Source organism: Trachypithecus francoisi, unplaced genomic scaffold (genome assembly GCF_009764315.1).
Source record: "Trachypithecus francoisi isolate TF-2019V2 unplaced genomic scaffold, Tfra_2.0 Lachesis_group2, whole genome shotgun sequence".
Classification (NCBI taxonomy): Eukaryota; Metazoa; Chordata; class Mammalia; order Primates; family Cercopithecidae; genus Trachypithecus; species Trachypithecus francoisi.
This window is the reverse complement of record NW_022681465.1, coordinates 70,896,227-70,910,820: the sequence shown is the minus strand read 5'-3', so window position 1 is coordinate 70,910,820 and position 14,594 is coordinate 70,896,227.

Here is a 14,594-nt window from a genome sequence, read left to right as displayed (position 1 = left end):
AAGTGCCAACAACTACAGCCTTGTGACAATAACTAGAACTATCATAAACATCAATATTTTCTTCCTTTCTCTGTTGTGTGTATTTTGGATATATTAACCATTTTCCTCTTCTCGTTTCCCTCATCCTCACAATTTTATAAATGGCCTACTGATGTTGGTTGACTTTATGAGGTAATTTATATCTTATAGAATATCATATAAATGGATTTATGGTGGGGTTGTGACTGAGCTAAAGAAGAAATGAATATCACCCAAAGATAGATGCAGAGAGTTAGAGGTCTTTGGGTTTCTCCTTTTGAAGGGAAGTGAGTGCTTTTTTTTTTTTTTGGGTACAAGGGACAGTTAGGAACTTTGAACACAGGCAGAAAGTAAGCATGTATGTTGAAAAGCTAGAGGAACACTCTATGCAATTTATGGTAGATTGGTGCTCAATATCCACTCAAGCTTTCTTCTAGAGAATTTTCTTCAACTACGGAAGTTAGAAAGTAAAAAAATTGCTTTTCCCAGACTCTCTTGCAGCTAAGGTTTTGAATGCCATTTAAATTGAGCCAGTTAAACATATTTTTGCAAGATCTGGATAGCAGAAGTGAGGTGGAGGCTGTACTTTTGCTGCTCTGGCTTTTTTTTTTTTTTTTTTTTTCTGGAAAGCACAGTCATGGAGGGATTTTTTTTTTTTTTTCCCAGCATTAACATAGATACCAGTGTCTGATAACTGAGTTGATGAGCACTAAGAGGCTGGCCATGGGCATTCCTTCTGCTGATGTGTGTCATGGCAGGCAGGTGCGACTTCCTGATATGGCAGCTTTTGCATTGTTGCAGCTTCCCCATCGTAGTGGGGGTAGTATGATTCCAGAGCTGGCTGCTTCCTGGTCACACCACACAAGAGGTAGAAGCTCCAAGGTAACCATTTGTACCTTGTGGCTTTTGTTTCTGAAAGCATGGCTTGGAGGCTATTTCTTTAACTTTCTCAATGATTCAGTAAGCCATTTAATATCCTATAGTAAATATTTTTCCTGTTTAAACTAGCTACAGTGGATTCAGTTCTTTGCAAGTAAACTCTGATCAATGTAGAGCTTTAGGGACCCAATGGCCTATGCCAATATTTTACATGAGAAGCAAACAAGGTTCAAGTATGGCTTCTCCGCTGTTGATCATGGTTATACTCTCATTATTATGGAGAGAAATCTGTCAACAATTATATGTCAGTTTATGTCTTTTATTGTTCTTTCATCAGCCTTTGATAGGAAACAGTTATGGCATGAAGAGCATGACACTGAAAACCGTCGAGACACTGAGGAGTTAATGACAGTGCTTCTCAAACTCACCTGCATGTTAGAATTGTCAGGGGAGCTTTAAAAATTCCTAATTTGGGGGCAATCTCCAGAATAATTAAGCCAGACTTTCTGGGTCTGGGCCCCAGGATTCAGTGTTTTGAAAGATTCCCAAGGAATTTCGATGTACAGCTGAGGTTGGAGAACCACTGCCATCTGGGAAGAGAGAGAGGTGAACTCTCCGGTTATGTATGAGTTGCAGTTGGGGAGAAATAACATACTAGTAAGGTGTAATTTACTATTTTACAGTGAGAAATTAGAAATTGGGTTAAAATCAGCACTGTGTTGGCAGAGCTGAGTTCCTTTCTGGAGACTCTACGGGAGAATCTGTTTTCTTGCCTTTTCTGATTTCTAGAGGCTTCCTGCCATCGTCAAAGCCAGCAAAGGCTAGTTGAGTCTTTCTGGCAATGCCATCTCTCTGATTCTGACTTTCCTGCCTCCCTCTTCCACTTTTAAGGACCCTGTGATTACTCTGGGCCCACTGGGAAAACCCCAGATAATGTCCCATTTCAAAATCAGTTGATTAACCACTTAATTTCACTTTCACCTTGAATCCCCTCTGGCCATGTAACCTAACATATGTATAGGTTCCAGGGGTTAGGATGTGATATGTTTGGGGGGCCATTATTCTACTTATCCTGAGATAATAAAGGACAAGGACACTGGGGAAGAGGTACCCCGGTGGATTCCTCCCACACAGTTTTTTAATCAGAAATGGCAATTGGAAGGTTCATAGCACTCAAAAATCATTATGCTATTAATTCAGATGTGATAGGAAGCCTGGTACATAGTATATTCATACTTCTGTAAGAAGTAGGGTTAGCCAAGCAAGAAGAGATTGCTAAGAAATTGGATAAATTTGTGATTTGTGCCTTGCCACTGTCACCTATTTGCAAAGACATATTTTAATGATTGGAAACTTCTTTGCAGTCACCCGGATGCCTGGTTACAGATGACGGGAGAATGCAAACATGCACACCCTCCAGTTTGCTGATCTGTAGCCTCATGGTAGGGACCAGGAGGGGTCTACTGCACATAGGTGGTCCTACTAGCTAATTGTTTTTCTTTTTTAAAGAGTGATTCAATATTAACCATTCTAAATTGAAAATTATTCTTTTGGCAAATGTCCTCCAAAATGGATTTCCTCATATCTAGTACCCGCCTGCTGCAGGCTTCTTCATCTAGTTCCTCTGGGGGCACATTGTGCAGTTAATTCATCCAGGCAGATTCACTGGGAAGCTGTTGCTCATGAGGGTATTTCTGAGACTTTTTTTTGTGACCTTGCTGAATGACTGGTAAGACCCGATTTAAGTATTTTCCATGCCAGGAGTATCAGAGCCATGACCCATGGTATAGAATGCTGCAAGCTTAGCCTTCATTTGTTGCCATGCTAGAGCAGACTCTGTTTCTCCAGGAAATTCCTGGTTTTGCTCACGGGGGACCCTGCAGATACTCCCTTTGCCACTTGCTGATCTGACCTCAAAAGCATCTGGATCTCCCTTTAACCAGCATCTCAGGCTCCCTACACAATGAGTTCTTGACTGGAAACTAGTAGTCTATATTTCCCTGGGGCCACACTAAAGGGGGATGAGGGGCGGAGTTGAGTTGCAATAACAAGACCAAAGTTGGATATCTCTGGCTCACTGGCTGTCTCTGTCCAGACTCTCAGGCTTTTCAACCTTCCCTCTCTGTGCTCCGCCCTGCAGTCCTCCTGATGATTCCAGAGGCTCCTGCTGTTTCCTTCTGTCCAGTCCTCAGGTTGGCCTCCTGGGCCCTGGCTCCCAGGTTGCTGCTCAGGCTGCTTGGATACTTCTCTCTCCAGCTAAATTTCAGTCACAATGGGCTTTTCTCAGTCTCGACTTTCTATTTTGACCCTGTTGCTGCTGATTCTTTATTCTAACTTAGTATTGTATGTGTTCTTGTTGAAAAGCTCTTCAAATTCTCCATGGACCAATATAGGACACAAATAAGCAAACAAGAATATTAATGTCCCTCTCTCCAGCAAAAGATTGGTGATGAATGTCATCAATTTATTTTAATCCAGCACGTTGAAAGGGCAAGCGTGTTGGTGCAGATTTCACTCATTTCACTGTGGGAATCAAGGGAGGTCTTTGTTGCTGACCAGGAAAGGAAAGTTTTACCCAATCAGGCACACTTTCCAGATATTCCAGATAGGTAAATGGCCCATGAAACCATAAAACCAGAAATGAATCTCAGGGATGAAGAGTGGAAAAAAAAATCATCACCTGAGTCTTTAATTTTTGTAAAAAAAAGAAAATAAATAGAGCTAACTGCATTTCCACAGTTGGAAAATGTTTTGTGACATAAATAAAAAGTGCAACAATTTTAGCTCAATCAGAGGTGTTAACAATCAGATAAAATGGTCATTTTGGATCATGCATCCAGGGTAGAAGTGATCCTGCTGGAAACTTGTAAGACTTGTCTGCCTGATTGTTGGTCTCTCTTTTTCTTCTTCTCTTTCTCTCCCTCCTCACCTCTTACAGTGCATTATTTCTCATATCTTTTCCTCCCTTGGCCTACTACTGGGTGGAGTTTCCATGTGGGCCCCACTGTTGTGCTAAGAATAGCGCTAGCTGCTATTTATCAAGCCTTTACCACTTGCCAGGCACTGTGCAGAGTACCCTAGATACATTACCTCACTTATTCCACCCAACAGCCCTCCAGGAGGATGGGCATATTTGTGTAATGAACCCGGTCTGACATGGTGTTTAATTGCTTTATTATGTTCTTTGTCAGCACTCCAAATAATAAAGTTTATTGGTAGTCTTAACTTTTTCGTGCTTGACTTAAAATATATTGTAAATATCATGTTGGCCACTTGAAAATAACTAGCAGGCAGATTATGGGAAATTGGAGTTATGCTTTATTATTGTTATTATTATTTATCCTTTCCCTGAGCAGTAGTTACTGGTGGTAAATGAAAGTTCTGGGACCTGTTGTTTCATATTGAAATTTAACTCCCTCCTTCCCCAAAGTAAAATAGATACTGGTGAGATGGAGCCAGGATGAGTAAGGGCATAAGATGTAGGAAGGTGTTAAGTTTTGAACTCAACTTCTCCTTATCGGCTCAATATTAAGCATCATTTTCAATGCATAATTACATGAGAAAACGAAAGTGCCAAGTCTCTACACTGTACATTCCCCAGGCAAGAACTTCCAGGTTGTCTCTGGAAGATCCAACCTTTTCAGTGGGAACTCAGGAGAGGAAGGTTGGTCAGTGGAGGCTGAGGTTTCTGTTTTGGTTTTTCTTCCTTCTGGAGTGTACATTACCTCCACTTTGCTCACGGTCCTAGTGAACTCACCTGTGTACAGAGTCCTCCAGAGTTCTTCTGCTTCCCAGGTAAAGCCCTGAAGATTGCTTTCGAAGTCAGAATCTTTAGGGCTCCTGGGACTGGCATATGGTCCACCGCCAGGCAGCCCAGTTTCCACATGGGGGCACGGAGCCAACTTATTCAGGCACTGAGGGAGCACAGCCTTGCATCAGATGCTAATGATCTTTCATCACGTGCTCTGACAATGAGGCTGGAACAACCATAGTTGAAACTGATGCAACAGGATGGAAGAGGCTGGGAGCACTGGGAGTTAAGTTACCCTTGTGAAAGGGAAGACAGAAAGGAAGGTTAAAAACATTATCTTGAGGCACTGAATTTAAATTACCACCTGCATATTTACCTGAGAACATCCCACTCTTTTCAGATGACCTTAAAGGGAGTATAATTAAGTAGAGGAAAGTGGTGAGGGATGTTAGAGATTCATCAGAATATTAGCTTTTCCTAGTTGTAGTAACATGAACATGGTCTCGACAGCAGTTTTGTTATTACTATTGTCATTAATTTTTGAAGGAAGACTTTACTGTTTTTTCAAAAAATGAAACAATTACTGGAGAGGGCTGAATAATGGCCCCTGAAGATACCAGATTCGAATCCCTTGGAACCTGTAAATGTTTTGACATGTTGAAAAAGTGTCTTTGCAGGTGTAATGAAGAATCTCCAGGTGGAGAGATGATCCTGAATTATCCAGTGGGCCCTACCTGTCACCAAAGTATGATCCTTCTAAGTAGGAAGCAGAAGATCTGACACATGCAGGAGAGGGGAAGGCAATGTGACCGTGGAGGCAGAGAGGGGAGTGATGTGGCCAAAAGCCAAGGATTGTCAGCAGCCACCAGTGGCTGAAGAGGCAGTGAACACATTCTCCTTTGGAGCCTCTGGAGGGAGAATGGCCCTGCTAATGCCTTGATTTTGGCCCAGTGATACTGATTTTGGACTTCTGGCCTCTAGAACTATGAGGGAATACATTTCTGTTGCTTTAAGCCATTGAATTTATGATGATTTGTTACAGCAGCCACAGGAAATGAATGCATGGATCTAACTTGAACCTAGTGAGTTAGATTACTTCAGGGAAACACAATAAATAGTTAACAGGGCTTGTCAGGGGAGTGGGAGTGAGATGAAAGTGTGAAGGCAACTTCTATGGTTTACTTTTATATTTCCCTATTTTTCAAATCTTTTACAAGAAAATGAATTCATATACTATTTTAAAAAACATATAAAATATGAGCAAAAGGATTTATTGTATCTCTTTAAAATAATTTAGAACAAGTAATGACTGCAGAACCTTAAAGGGTTTTTCTAGCATGTTTCCAAGACACAGTCTTGATTATTTGAATTGACATGAAGATGGCCCAGACTGTGCCACAACACAGCACTTGACACCAAATGTTAGACTGTAATGGACCGTGTGAGTCTTACCCAGTATGGCCATTTTATTATCAAATATCTATTTATTTCAGATTTGAAGCACGAATACAAGCTTCTCCTTTCTTTCCTTCCTTTCTCTTTTTCTCCTTTCCACAGCAAGTTCAGGACTGTGCTAGGTATGACCTGGGATAGAAAGAGCATATACTCAGCTTCTGCCTTCAAGAAAATTGGATACTGGCTTGGGAGATAAGATAAAGGAAAAGGAAGCAGATGATCTGTTATAGAGGAGATAACACCATAAGCCCAACATGTATGTGATTAAGTTCTAAAAGTGTAAACCAATAGGGAGTGCCATGAGGTGTCACTATGGGTGCAGATTGCAATAGATCTGACCATACAAGTGTAAATAAAACCCTATTGAATGCCTCCTCTCCCTCACCAATTGTTCTGAGTGGTTGCTTCAAGATTTTTTCCCATCATTCTCAAATTGTTACTGTGAGATTAACTGGCAAACATTTATCCTTAGCATAAGAAGTGTGAATGGAATCCTACCAAGTGATTTTGGCAATAGTTTCCATTCCTGCTGCAAACAGTGGTGTGCTCAGGCTTAAGCTTTAACATGTCCACACTCACCTGTCACTTGGGAATGCCTCTGTTGGAATGCAACATGCCCACTTATCACACAGCCAGCATGAGAGGCGGAGTGGAGTTTAACCAAGCAGTCTGCCCCCAAAGTCTGCAGACATAGCCACTGCCTTCAGGAAAGGGAAGGGAAACTAACCCTGTTGAGTATCTACTATGTGCTAGGCACTCTGTTAAGCACTTTTACACACGTCATTTAATCCTCGTGACCGTATTTAGAAATAGCTATCATTTCCCAGTTCTGTAGATGAGGAAGAAAAGGTAGGCTCAGAGAGGGTAAGTAAGTTGTCTAAGGTCACATAGCTGGTACATAGTAGTAGAGCTAGGGTGAAAACCCAAGACTTTCTGAGTCCAAAGCATATATCTATTCCATCATTTCGGTAATAAGAATAAGTGTCTTTCAAACGTAGTGGTGAGAGATGAATAAAAAGCGGTCCTTGGTAATCCTGTGGCATCTACACCCTCTGCCTGCCTGGCTCCACATCAAGCCTGTGTTTGCCAGCACTTACATCCCCGCATTTCCCTCCAATCCCTGTCATCTCCCTTGTGGAGTCCTCTCCTCCTCTCCTACCCCTTGGTCTCCTTTTTCACCCATCCTTCAGCCATTTAATGATCTCATCTTTAATTCCTGTTTATAACTCCATGAGCTCCTCGATCACTCTCTACTGAGATGTCCTTTTTGGCACTGGAACTTGTATTAAAGTGGTTTTGTAATGAGTATTTCTGTTTCTTTTGTCCTACTCTGAATTTCCTGAGGGCAGGGACTACATCTCTTATTCTTCTCTGTTTCCCTCAGGTTCTGTGGTTATGCGTTGGCAATTAGCAATTCTTTCTTTCCTTTTTTTTTTTAATACAAGATCTCGCTGTATTGCCCAGGCTGGAGTGCCTTGGCATGATCTTGGCTCACTGAAGCCTCCACCTCTTGGGTTCAAGTGATCCTCCCCACTCAGTCTCTTGTGTAGCTGCTGGGACTACAGGCACGTGCTACCACACCTGGCTAATTTTTTGTATTTTTTGGTAGAGACAGGGTTTCATCATGTTGGCCAGGCTGGTCTCAAACTCTCGGGATCCAGTGATTGGCCTGCCTCGGCTCCCAAAGAGCTGGGATTACAGGCATGAACCACCATGTCTAGGCTAGCAATTATTTCTTGACTCAAATTGCCTTCTGATTGCTCACAGAAGTCCGCTGCAACCTCTTCTCCCCAGCTTATTCCTTTTATGCCACTTCACTCCTAATTCCTACCCTTCACTGTCCATGACTGTGTCCTGAGCTCAGAGATGACTCAGCGAATAAAACCTTCCACCATGATGGCAATGTTCTGTATCCACGCTGTCCAACGTGGTAGCCACTAGCCACATGTGGGTTTTGAGCACTTGAAACATGGCTAGTGTGACTGAAGAACTGACTTTTTAGCTGCATGTTAAATATCATCAACCTATTAATTTAGGTAATTGATTTAAATAACATAGTTATATTAATTTACATTTTAATAGCTCCTGCCATATTGGATCACACTGCTGTCCAAACATGGAAAAAACAAGCTCCTCAATCTGAAGGCCAAACTTGAGCACAGGCTTTTGCAAAATTCTGCAGAAGTATATTCTTAAGTTTACAGAAATGAAGTCTGATGAAAAGCTGTACAATTCATTTCCAAGCAGGTCGTGGCTCCCGTTTGTTCTCAAGTTCTCTTGAGCAAGTCATCGTGCAGTCAGTCTGTGGACTCACATGTAGGTACCACCTGTTGTCTATAGGGTGGCAGCTCCATTAAAATAACATTCACATCTATAGGGGAACATGGGGGAGATGGAGATGCCTAAGTGGTCTGTTATTGAATTGCCCTAAAATCCCTCCAAAGACATTGAGATGCTAACTGGAAAACATTCCTTCTTTTTTCCCCCTCTTCATTTCTGTCAAATTTAATTTTCTTGTTTTCTTTTCCTGAAACTCTAGTAGCTGTCAAGAATGTACTGCTGGAAGCCAAATCTGTCATTTTGTCTTCGGCAGTTGAAGAACTTTCATTTTTCATTCTAGGAGTAATGCATTTCTACTTAGAGGACAGCTAAGTGAAAATGTACTCCTGAAAGAAGATTTATTCTGCGGGCTTCCTTGAATTTGTCAAAAAGACAAAAATCTCACCAGCTTCACTTTGTAATAATGCCCGAAAATTACTTGGAATCATCTTCCACCTACTTTTCTTGTCTCTATTATTTAATATGTGTAGTAGAGAAGAAGAAAATGAACACATTTACAATTTAAAGTTCTGCTTATACATGTATTGTCAAAGCTAATTGTTTTAAACAAGGTGTTTTATCTTTGATTAAAGTGATCAGTGCCTGTAAGTACAAAAGAAATGATGGTAGAGTTTCATGGTCTTTTTCATAACAGAGTCCCATACTTAACACTTTGATGTCCTGACACTGATCATGAAGATACAAGGCCTGACTTAGTCTTCAAAATAGAAAGGTGAATGGTACATTTATTTCTGAAATTCCTGAGGTTTCTCCTTGCTCTATCCAGTTAGAAATAGAAGAATTAAAAAAAAAAAAAAATCCCCATTGCAGAGAAGAAAACTGAGACCACCAGTCAATCAAAGGAAAGATTTTTACTTTCCCAAAACAACTGGGTATCAGCAATGTCAAATATTCAACATAACTTGTAAGCCCTCCCAGCACTACCTTCAAAGCACATAAGGCATCTCTTCAGGTCAGCCATTTGCTCCTGACACAGACCTGATGTCTACTGCTTGTGTAATGGATGTTAACAATGGATACTGAGAATTTCCCCAAAAGAATTTTACTGTTTTCATTAAGTTGGTCAAGTAGAAAAGGTGAATACTGTTGTCATCTGTGCCCTGACAATGTGATTAACATTTTCATCTTTCTGGGTTCCTCTCCCCTCCTTACTCTTTATTCTTATCATGGGCAGACTCATATCATGATAATGTCATTGCTACACAGCTCAAGTTCACTGTCACCCAAGAGGGTCTCCTGGAACTTACACATGACAGGCAATGGCATTAGAGGTGAAATATACAGAAGCAATGGCATTAGAAATATACAGAATGTATAAAGAAATATACAGAAGCAATGGCATTAGAGATGAAATGTAAACTTTCCATAAACATTGTGAATGCCCGATTCAAGGAAAGTATGTTCCGTCCGAATCAGAAACACCTTTTAGCTACAGTGGTTCTAAGGAAGGTACTTCTCCAAGGACGTTAAAAAATATGTAAAGGTGTATTTTTTACACCTTGTTGTCACAGCAACAAGGATGCAAAGGTGGAAAATGGGAAAGCGTGATGGGGATGGTAGAGGGGTTGGGACCTACCAGCATCTGGTATCTAGGACTCAGGGATGTCAAATGCCTGCAATTCTCAGGGCAATCCCACCTTATGAATTGTCTCACCAAAAATGCCAATAACACCTGTACTGGGAGAGAATGGAAGGGGAAGTGCGCAGAACTCAAATAGATGCTAACAACAGTCATTTGAAATTCACCATTTTACATGTATGTGTGTGTGTGTGTGTGTGTGTGTGTGTGTGTATATATATATTTAAATTTATATATATATACTTAAATGTATTTTTTTACTCTGTGCCAGGCACTGGGGTACAATGGTTTTTTAAAAAACCCACTTTTTGCCCTAAAGAAGCATATAGTTGGTGGGAGACAGACCACATTCTGCCATGATATCAGTAACCCGGGAGGCCAAGGGGAACAAAGAGGGGTCTGGAAAGGCTTCCTGAAGCACCTGCTGTCTCCACTGAAGTAGGAGTTGGAGTCAGCAAGGAGGTGGACTGAGTGGTTTGGGGTGCAAGGGGACAGTTGGGGTAGGGAGATGACACTTCCAGGTGAGGACCAGCATGTGTAACTAAGGCCTGGAGTTACGATAGCACAGTGCCATGGGGGGCAAGTTTGTCCTGTGGCTATTTCCTTCCAACAGAGGCGAGGACTGCAAATGAGGATGGAGAGGGAAGCAGGGGTTCAGTAATCAGAGGCCCTGACACTCTGTGAAGGAATTTATACTTTATCCTGGAGCCATGAGAAGCCACTGGAGAGTTTAAATTAAGGGAATGACAAGAATCCATGTCAGGGATGGCACATTGAATTGAGAGCTCTCTTAGTGTCAGTATTATTGTCCCTTGCCTTCAGACACTGGACAGGAAATCCGCTGAGAGTCACCTGAGAGTTATTGAGCCTTTTCTATTGATTCTCCTTGAAACTGTAGTACTGTGCAGCCACAAAGGGCAGGACTAGCCTCATCAGTGTAGCCAGATCATTATCACTGTCATCAACCATCTGGCAAGGAAGTGCCTTCTACCAGCAGAGACTGCTCTGCCTTCAAGATCACAGGCTCACTGGGAGGCTGGAACTACATGACTCCAGCATTCCCTCCAGGAGAAGGATGGTTAAGGCCAAAGACTACAGAATCCAACTATCCAAGTTGGAATTTCAGTTTCACCATTTGTTGACTTTGTGACCTCAGGTGGATCATTTAACCTCAGCTGTTTTCATCTGTAGAATGAAGATAATGATAATAACTATCTCATAGGTTTTTGTAAAGATTAGATGAGATAACATATATAAGAACTCGGCACTTAATAATCACTCAATAAGCATTAGCTATTATTACAACAGAATGCAAAGAGTCAAATTGAGCTCAAAGGTTAAGAGTATGCCTTCTGGAGCTACAGTGTTGTGTTTAAAAATTTAGTCCCAAGACTTGTGGCCTTCGGCAACCTGCTTACACTCACTCCACCTCATTTTCTTCATCAATAAAACAGAGGGAAGATGATAATCTTGACTTCAGAAGGCTGACATAGCTCGATTTTAACAATGTACATCTCTTAGAACACACCTGGCTCACAGTAACCACTCCATAAATATTAGCTATTATTTCAATGGAGTAAGCCAGACCAAAAAAAAAGATAGAAAGGAAGTGGGACTCTAGACTTTGAAGGAATAGAGCGTACCTTAAATAAAATGACAGAAGGAAGAAGGGAATCAACATTTGGGTGCTTAATAGGTATCTGGAACTTAACATCAAAGAAGTTGTTTGAGAGTTAAATAAGATACCCCAATGCCCACTGTAGATTGTTTTCTTATCCCAATTTTGCAGCTGAGTCTTACAGAGTTTAGGTTGTTTACCCAGGGTCACATGTTAGGCTGTGGACCCTGGCTGCATCCGACTCTAAACCTTGCTCTTTCCCTCCACCTGGCTGAGTCCAGCTGCATGGAGAAGGTAGATGGTCCAGGAGAGGAGGGGGATGAGGAATCAATTCTGCTGGAGTTGATTCCTCGTCCTGGTTCCCAGGTGGAGACTTTTTTTAAGTTCAAGATGCTGGGGTGCTGGCGTCTCAGTGACCACCAGATGTCAGTGCTAACAAGAGATTCCTCCACTTGGTTGTTTACAGCGCTAGGTGCCAGGGTACACTTGTTCATTTGGCAAGCAGCACCAGCAGGCATGGTTGTCTAAGAGAAGCTTAACTTGGTCGTGGTGCCCATCTTCACATTCATCAGTGTGGGGTAATTTTGGAGAGCTAGGTCAGAAGAACGTATATTACAGAACCCAGAACTGAATTTGGAAATGTGTGGTGGTAGAACACTTGGCTCTTTAAGATACAAGTCCACAGCATCACTTCCTAAGAAACAATTTGTATTTGGAAGATAAAAGCTCCTTGAAGGTGATCAGTTCTGGAAATAGCAAGGCACTCAAACTCTTGAATTCAAGGGGTGGAAAAATTATTGATTGGTGATTCGTTATTGATCACAAAAAGTTTGGAACTGTGGCTTTACACTTGTTATTCATGAAATGGAAGTTACTCAAGGTACAAGCCTATACATACATGTGCACAATTATAATAAAAATTTCCTGAAACAATACTTTAATACATGTGATATTTTCTGTTCTATTCTGCTCTATTCTTTCACTAAAAAATGCTAATTGGGACCCTCTAAACTGACAGCCTACAGTTTGAAAAACACTGACCTAGGCCGGGTGCAGTGGCTCACTGCACTTTGGGAGGCTGAGGCGGGCGTATCATGAGGTCAGGAGATCAAGACCATCCTGGCTAACACAGTGAAACCCTGTCTCTACTAAAAATACAAAAAAATTAGCCGGGTATGGTGGCAGGCACGTAGTCCCAGCTACTCAGAAAGCTGAGGCAGGAGAATGGCGTGAACTCAGGAGGCAAAGGTTGCAGTGAGCCGAGATCGCACCGCTGTACTGTAGCCTGGGCAACAGAGCGAGACTCCGTTTCAAAAAAAAAGAAAAAAAAAAAAAGAAAAACACTGGCCTAGGAGATTATACCACAGTATATTTCAGATGAAGTTCTTGGTTTGCAGTGCTTGACCAGACATAATTTCCATGGTTAAAACAGTCTAAGGGGGAAAACACCTGCTTTGGATTTGGAGAGAGACTCAAACTGCGATTTTACCTTGAGTAAGTTACTTATTTTCTGAACCTCAACATTTTCATGTGTAAAATGAAGAGAATTATGTCTATTCACAGGATCATTGTGAGGTACCTGCTACACAACAGCCTTCCTCCCTCCCTCCCCCCCTTCCTTTTTTCCTTCTTTCCTTCCTCTCTCTCACTCTCTTTTTAGAGACAAGGCCTCGCTTTGTGGCCCAGGTTGGAGTACAGTGTCACGATCATAGCTCACTGTGGCTTCAAACTCCTTGGCTCAGGCAGTCCTCCTGCCTTGGCCTCCTGAGTTGCTGGATTTACAGGTGTGAGCCATCGTGCCAGCCCAGGCTATAATTCCCTTCTGTGCTTGAAGGTTTTTACATTATATGTGGTAGGAGAACTTTATAATCACTAAAGGGGGGCATTTCTAATGTGGAAGGGGGATTAAGTTCTAAAACCAGCAACTGGGAATCTTTAAGAATAGAGTAATCCTGCTTGTGTAGTTCAGCTACATCGATGCTCAAAAGCAGCGTGCTGGATTAACTGCCTTGCAGAGGTGTGGGGAGAGGAAGATACATCAGTTTACGGCGTTGCTTTCACTGGGATGCCTCTGTCTGACCCTCTGACCCTCTAAGCATGACTTATTTCTTGTGGGGCCCTCTTCCTGACTTGCAGACAGCTGCCTTCTCACTGTGTCCTCACATGGCCTTTGCTTGGTGTGTGCTTGTGGAAAGAGAGATCTCTCTCTCTTTCCTTGTACTTGGAAAGCCACCAATCCTATTGGATTTGGACCTCATCTTTGTGACCTCATTTAACCCTATAAGCCCCCTCTCTAAATATAGTCACATTGGGGGTTAGGGCTTTGACATATGAATGTTGGTGAAGGGTGGGAGGATACAATTCAGTCCATAGCACCCTATATTACACAGATATTAAAATGTACCTCCCTGGAGGGAGGGGCTCTATCGACATTGCTCATTACAGTAGGCATCACATAAATACCTGCTAAATAAATGAAAGGAGAAATTGCGTTTTCTCTGGACATTCTAGTGTTAATGCAGGCACATTTATGACCCCATTATAATAACACCCGAAGCAAGCACCTTTTATCAAGTGACTTCACCTTTCTTTCTGATCTAATCCTCAACAATCCTGGAAATCAGGAATAATTTTCATCATGACAGGAATCAGAGGAGGCACGGAGAGGTTAAGAAACTTGCCCAAAGTCACACAGCTCATAGGTATAGCCAGGATTAGGGTCCTGCTCTGTCAACTCTGACGTCTGTTTCTTTTTAGAGTCTAGACCAGTGGTTCTAAAACTTGGGTGTGCATCAGAATCCCCTGGTCGGCTTGTTAAGACAGACGCTGGGCTGGGTGAGGTGGCATGCACCTGTAGTCCCATCTACTTGGGAGGCTTTGGCAGGAGGATCACTTGAGCCCCAGGACTTCCAGGCGGTAGTGCGCTATGATTGTGCCCGAGAATAACTACTGCA